The following is a 7,019-nucleotide window of genomic DNA, read 5'->3' as shown; positions in this document are numbered from 1 at the left end:
AAAAAAAGGCAGGTTTTTCCCAATGCATTTCTTTTGGGATGAATTATCTCAATAATTGTGTTAAACCTCCACTTAAGGGGTGCTTTCTAAAGCAAAGTTGTGGTTTGGCAAGTAGCCAATCATTTGGGCAGTAAAGTAGACAATTTAAGCCATTGCAGTAAGTAGAATAGCTAGAAATCTGTAGGCTGGGCTGGAAAGATGACACTGAAGAACTACAAAACTCTTACGCATCTGCACTTGATGGGTTAGATTGCTCTGTCTGGACCCTCTTGTCTTGCAACTTCCTTCAAACTAGATTCTTTCTTCCAGGTGATGGTAACCTGATGCACGTGAGACATAATGTGATCACAAAACACTCAAATCCTACAAAAGCTTATTGTTTTTCTAAACTATATGAAATATGGAAGGGGATTCAGGCATACTGTAAACATGGTGATTTGTAAAAACAAGTTAGAAAGTAGTAATTTTAATACATATAAAATCAAAGATGAATATAACCAGAGGTAGAAAACCAATGAGAATCTGAGGGTCATAGAATTTTGCTATATCAAGAGGAGAAACAATATTCTCAGGAAGTAAATACTATTATTAGGTATTTTGCCCCTAGAACCTAAAGAAGTTTATAGTGATGCATCTTATTCCCAGAAATTTATAAAAATAAGTCACATAATTCCCAGAAAATACAGTTTTAAAATCACCTTTACGGAAACGAAATACTTATAGCAATTATTGCCAAAAGAAGAATTTACAGCCTTGAGTGAAAATTTGGAATCTAGATTTTTCTTTTTCAGATAAGGAGTATTTCTAACAATTCTTTGATAGGCTCGACGACTCTATCAAATTAAAATTTTAACTTTTTAAAACAGAAGAGAACCTTCTTTTTATTGTGCATAGCTCTTAAATGATGGTAAGATTAGAAAAGAAGATCAAACAGAGAACAAATATCATTTTACAGATATAATTTTTTATTAGCAAAAATAAATGGACTGTCTGATCTAAATTCTTTCAGAAGAATGCCCTTTGAAAGACGCACATACAGCTGCTACTGGTCTGTAAGAAGCTCCCCTTTTGAATCAGAGAAAATTTTATTGTCCTCAAGGTGGTGTGTGGTTTTTTCTTTTCCTAATAGTCCTTTTATTTCTTTCTTGCAATTGAAGATACTAATTATTATAAGCTAATACACTCAGATTTTTATAAAAGCAGATGTTCTGAGTTTTAAATTCAAATTATATTGTTAAGAAGCATCTTTTTACTCATTTTTCTCCTCCTGTCCTCCCTCTGCCCTTTATTCTATTTTCAATTCTTTTATTATTCACAGATCTTTTCATAGATTTCCGTCCTTCAGAAGATTATGGTCTTCCAATGTTAAACCACTTGAATCTGTCCTTCTAATGGAAATGCTTTTTTTCAGTGGTTAAGAAACACATTGCTCTTGACATGACTGAGTCTAAATTTCCTCCCTTGTTCTTTTATGTAGCTTTTATTTTCTCACTGTCCGCATTTTTCCCCAAATGCCATTTTACGGTTTGCTTTTATAATAACATTGCCAATGTTCTAATACCTGTTGTTTATCTGATTTTTTACAGCTTTATAAAGCACTTTCATTTCTTTGGTTTATTTATTACATTTTGCTTCTTATAAATGTATTTGTTAAAACTTTTTTTTCATGTGGAAAATGAGTCATAAATGAAGCATAATATTGTTGTAGACTATCTACTGCCAGAAATAGTTTTCTTTTAACTACTTTCAGAATTATATTAATCCTGGAGGTTAAGTCATTTCTGAAATATATTACTCCTGGAATTTAAAGCTATAAAGCATTAACTGTTATCATATTTTTTCAAACTAGAGTTACTTTCAGTAACGACATATCTCTTTCTTTCTTTCCTATAGGCTATTAGGGCTATTACCAGTTTCAGTTTGGAAGAACAATGCCAAGATTTTAGCTTCTTCAAAAGGTAAGTATTTCTTGGGGGACATCTCTGGTTATACATATGTGATGGTCACACACTGGATCGCTTTTAAAGTGAATGCTAAAATTATGAATGTAACATTGGTATTTTTTATTCCCAGCAGGATTATCTTCTTAGTGCTAAAAAGTAGTATCCCTTTAGTGAGGAAAAGTACACATTAAGAAAATTTCTTATAAAAACAAATTACTATAGTTTAATTTTCACTAAATGAAGGCAGAACAGAGTGAATTTTAGGCTGGCTGTAATAATGAACACAGCTGGTGATATTTCAGAGACCTTTTATTTTACGAGATTTGAGGAGAACATGTTCATAGCTGACTTTGTTATGCAGAAATCTCCCTTCAGACACTGAGACACTGTGTCTATTACTAGAGTGAGTGGGAAATGGAATTAGCCATGATGATGTGTTGACCTTAGGATAGCACTTTAATATTCATTTTTCTAAGTACTTTCTCTTATTTTACCCTCATAAGAATTTTCTGAGGTAGGTGCTGTGTAAGAAATTATGCTTAACCTTAGCAGCTTAAAACACTTATTATCTCCAATTCCCGAGGGGTGGAATCTGGAAACATACCTGATTGTTTCTGGCTCAGGGTCTCTCTAGAGGTTACAGTCAAGATGCCAGCTGGTGCTGTAGTCATCTCAAGACTTGACCAGGTCGAAGGATCTAGTTGCAAGTTCACTTTCATGGTTATTGGCAGACTTCACCTCCTCACTGTCTGTTGGCCAGAGACTTTAGTTTCTTGCCATCTGGGCCTCCTCATAGGCTGATTTAATGTTAATGGCAACTGGGCGATTCCAGATGAGGGACAGACAGAGAGACAGAGACAGAGAAGGAGGAGGAGAAGGAAAAGGCATCATCATCTAAGAAGCCGCAGTCTTTTTAATAACCTAATCTCAGAAGGGACATACCATTACTACTGTTGTAAGTTGTTGGTCACAGATTTAACATAGTACAATGTGAGAGGGGCTACAGACGGCTATGAACTCCAACAGGTGAAGATCACTGGAGACCATTTGGGAGGCTGGCTACCACAAAAGGCAATCGGGTGTTATAAAGCTGAACCACATGAGGGCCTGGGAAACACCTGCCTTGTTGTAGATCATACACATAATTTTGTGGTTTTGAATATGGCAATTAATTTTCTACATGAGAAGCTCATGCTCTTCACAAGTTAGTTTTTTTCCCTATGATCATCGGTTTTTACATGATGATAAAAATGTACCAGTTAAAAAATTAAGTTACTGGACTTCATGAGATGTTTTTCAATTTATGACTGCTAGTTTTTCAAGCAAAGAAAGTGAGGCTTGCTGCACATGTACCTTTCCTATCAGCCATACATTGAACTAGGGCACCGTTTAGATGGAAAATGTAATGCCTCCTGTTTAATTTTGGATCACACTCTCTTCCCTAGTTTCATTTTATGTCAGCCACAGCAGAAGTTGTAAGATGGGGAGTTGTGACTGCACAGCCCCTTTATGTCATGAGCACAGAGAGTTCTATGAGAGAGTAATGTGGATGGTGTCTTTGAGAAAGCTTAAATGTGGTTAAGGTTTTTATTTACAAAGCAGTAAGTGAAAAAATATGTGGTAATCATCAGGCGAATTTTCTGAATTATTGTTTAGCTATTAAACAACCAGCTCATGTAACTAGGAACTTAAAGTAATCAAATTGATCATTTACTATTTTCCATCGTAAGACTGCTATAATCAACACACTGTGTTAGTCATTGTACTTCCTGCTAATTACTGTTTATGACTCTTTAGCATGGCACTCGTGGTCTTCTGAAATTGGATATTTACCTCTTTCAACAGCTCCCATTCCTCAGTTCCTGTGATCCGTGTTAGATGATTTTTAACATTGAAAGGATTTTCACGTATCTGTATTCCTTGCCATTTTTGTGCATGCATTCATTCATCTGACAGGTGCAAAGCAAATGCCTGTGCCAGGCACAGGACTAGATGATAGGAGACAATGAAAAGAAGAGACCGGTTCCCTCCAGCCATGGGCTTCTTATCTCTCTGTGGGAGATATTCCTGAAGAAATAATTACAGAAAAACTTATAAATTATAATTTTTAAAAATTGGATAGAAGAAGACCAGGGCTTGCAACATAGTACAAGGAGTGGGGGTCTAACCTAATGTGTATGGGGGGAAGGCAGTCTTCCCTGAGGAAGTTTATAATAGCAGGAAGCTTCCATGAGGATCAGCACCGGCAGACACCCAGGTATGTTTACAGTTGTTGTTTTTTTTTTTTTTTTTTGACATGCAATTAACTTAAGTGTAAACTCTACAGCCAACTGCAAAGATATTACGTTGCTATCCTTTGAACATTATTGTAAGTGTTTAAGCATTGGCAACTGTTTTGCACAAGCTGGTAAAAATAAAGCATGAATTTAAGCACAGAATTAAAGACAACTTTATATACTTTATTATAATTAATGTAATTATTCACACATTTAACAAACTCTTGTTAAATGTTGTCTCATGATTGCAAGAGGGACCTTTGGAATCAGATTTGAGATCGAATCTTCACTTTGGCATTACTGTTTTGCGGAAGAAGGTGGGGCTCTTTTAGACTTAGTCTATTCATCTGTAAAATGGAGACAATAATATATACTTTGAGAACTGTTGGGATAACGTGGACAAAGTACAGGTGACCCTTAAACAGCATGGGTTTGAACTGCATACCTCCACTTACATGGGGATTTTCCCCAATAAATACAGTAGAGCACTCTAAATGTATTTTCTCTATTTTCTGATTTTCTTAATAACATTTTCTTTTCTCCAGCTGACTTTATTGAGAGGAAACAGTATGTAATACATATAATGTACAAAAGATGTGCCAATCAACTGTTTATGTTATTGATAAAGTCTTCCAGTCAACAGTAAGCTATTAGCAGTTAAGCTTTTAGGGAGTTGAATGTAATGCGCAGATTTTAAACTGCACAGGGCTTGGCGCTTCTAACCCCCACCCTGTTGGAATCAACTGTATTTACTAACAGCTGACACACTGCTGGTCCTCAATACATGGTAGCTATCATCATCATCATTATTTACAGCTATCATTATTTGCCGGGTTAAGGATAAACCAGATAAACTTAAGCCATAGTAATTGTTCCATAATTCAATCGTGGAAATGCCATTAAAGATTCACAATCTTAATACAGAACTTTAGGACTACATTTGTAATTATGATTATCCAAGAATACTGGACTACTGTATGCTCTGTAGAGAATGTGGTAATATATTCTAATTCAATAATTAGAGGTATTGAAGAACCACGGGTTGTGCATAAAAGAACAGGAAATGACTAAATAGTTTTGATTTTGGAAACTTGTATTTATGGTTATGCTAATGTATGTAATTAGAAACTACTTAGTGAAAACGGGAGCAGTGGGAGTTGGTGGGGAGAAGGAGGTGGAGGCTTAAAGAACACTGTCAGCCCTGCTAAAATCTTGGCCTTCACAGTGTTGGTGACAGACCATGAAAGGTGGTAAGCAGAGGTGTGGCATGGGCAAATCATGTTTTAGATGGCTTGCCTGGGGAAGGGGTGGTGGAGAATGGCCTGAATGGGAAGCAGAGAGGCCGGTTATACGTGCCTTAATAGGCTAGGTGAAATTTGCTGAGGAACCAAACTGGTGAGGAGATTACAAAGCATTATTTTAACTATTATTTTATTATTTTAATAAAACTGAGAAATGGTGATGACCTGAACCAAGATAGAATTAAAATGAATCTTTAGGAGACAAAATTGGAACGAGGTTTTGATGAACTGGATGGAATAAAGGAAGGAGGGGAGTTGAAGGAAATGGATGACCCGGAGATAGCAATAGTATTGACAGAAAGGCAAGGGCAGATTTGGAAAAAATATATTTCAAGGGTCAAAATCAGCCAGACTTGGTGATTAAGTGGAAGGGTGGAGGCAAGTAAAAGACTTATGGAGACTCCAGGGAGGCACCACCTTTTAAGCAACGGAGTGTATCTAGAAATATATTTGGAAGGGAAGTTTATAAGTTCTGCTTTAATCCAGTCTGTTGACTTTGAAATGCTTATGGGACATCCAGCTGGTTACAACAGGGACATGCTGGATGATGTGCAGCCATCCTGAAGATACGTGTTTGAAAGATATAAACAGATATGTGACAGCTGACCATGGGTGAAGGACATCTCTTAGGAAGCATGGATTGAGTAGGAAAGCAGTGCGCCCTTAACTTCTCCCATGGCCTTATTCACCAAACATGTTTGTTGACTAAGACACATCTTCCAAATGGGTCCCCTTTATTACATTATCTCACGCCAGGATCCTGATTCAGGCCCTTTCTCTCTCTGTCTCAGAGTACATCCTCAGAGAACATTGTCTGTCCCCAGTTTCCTTCTTTAGTGCCGCTAGAATTTTCTTTCTGTAATGAAAATCTGCAATCATCGAATTTGGTGATTAAAGTCTGGTAGTGTCTGTTCACTGTGTACAGTGCGTAAGTCCCACTTTGTAACATGAAAATACAGGCTCATCTCATTCTGCACCTTCCGATGTGCCCAAGTCCTCACCAGATACAGCACCATCTCCAGAACACATCATATATGCACACTACGCAGTAGAATCGCGAGCTACTACCCAGCCTTCAAGTTCCACTCACGCGCCATTCTGTGCTCTGAACTTTTCCCTGACTCCTCAATGCTCATCCCACTTCCAATCCAGCCATGTAGGTATATGTGCACATCTACATCTGTGTTCACATTTGTTCACATCTTTGTGAGCCCTTTAGAGATAACTGCATTATCTTTTCATCTTGCTATCTCATTGCTGGCCCTTAAAACTCACCCAGCACTGGGGCACCTGGGTGGCTCAGTCGGTTGAGCGTCCGACCTCAGCTCAGGTCATGATCTCGCGGTTTCTGAGTTTGAGCCCCGCGTCGGGCTCTGTGCTGACAGCTCAGAGCCTGGAGCCTGCTTCGGATTCTGTGTCTCCCTCTCACTCTCTGCCCCTCCTTTGCTTGCATTCTCTTCTCTTCTCTTCTCTTCTCTTCTCTTCTCTTCTCTTCTCTT

The sequence above is a fragment of the Panthera uncia genome (assembly GCF_023721935.1).
Source record: "Panthera uncia isolate 11264 chromosome A1 unlocalized genomic scaffold, Puncia_PCG_1.0 HiC_scaffold_16, whole genome shotgun sequence".
NCBI lineage: Eukaryota > Metazoa > Chordata > Mammalia > Carnivora > Felidae > Panthera > Panthera uncia.
The sequence above is the reverse complement of the archived record's forward strand: the minus strand, read 5'-3'. Positions refer to the sequence as shown.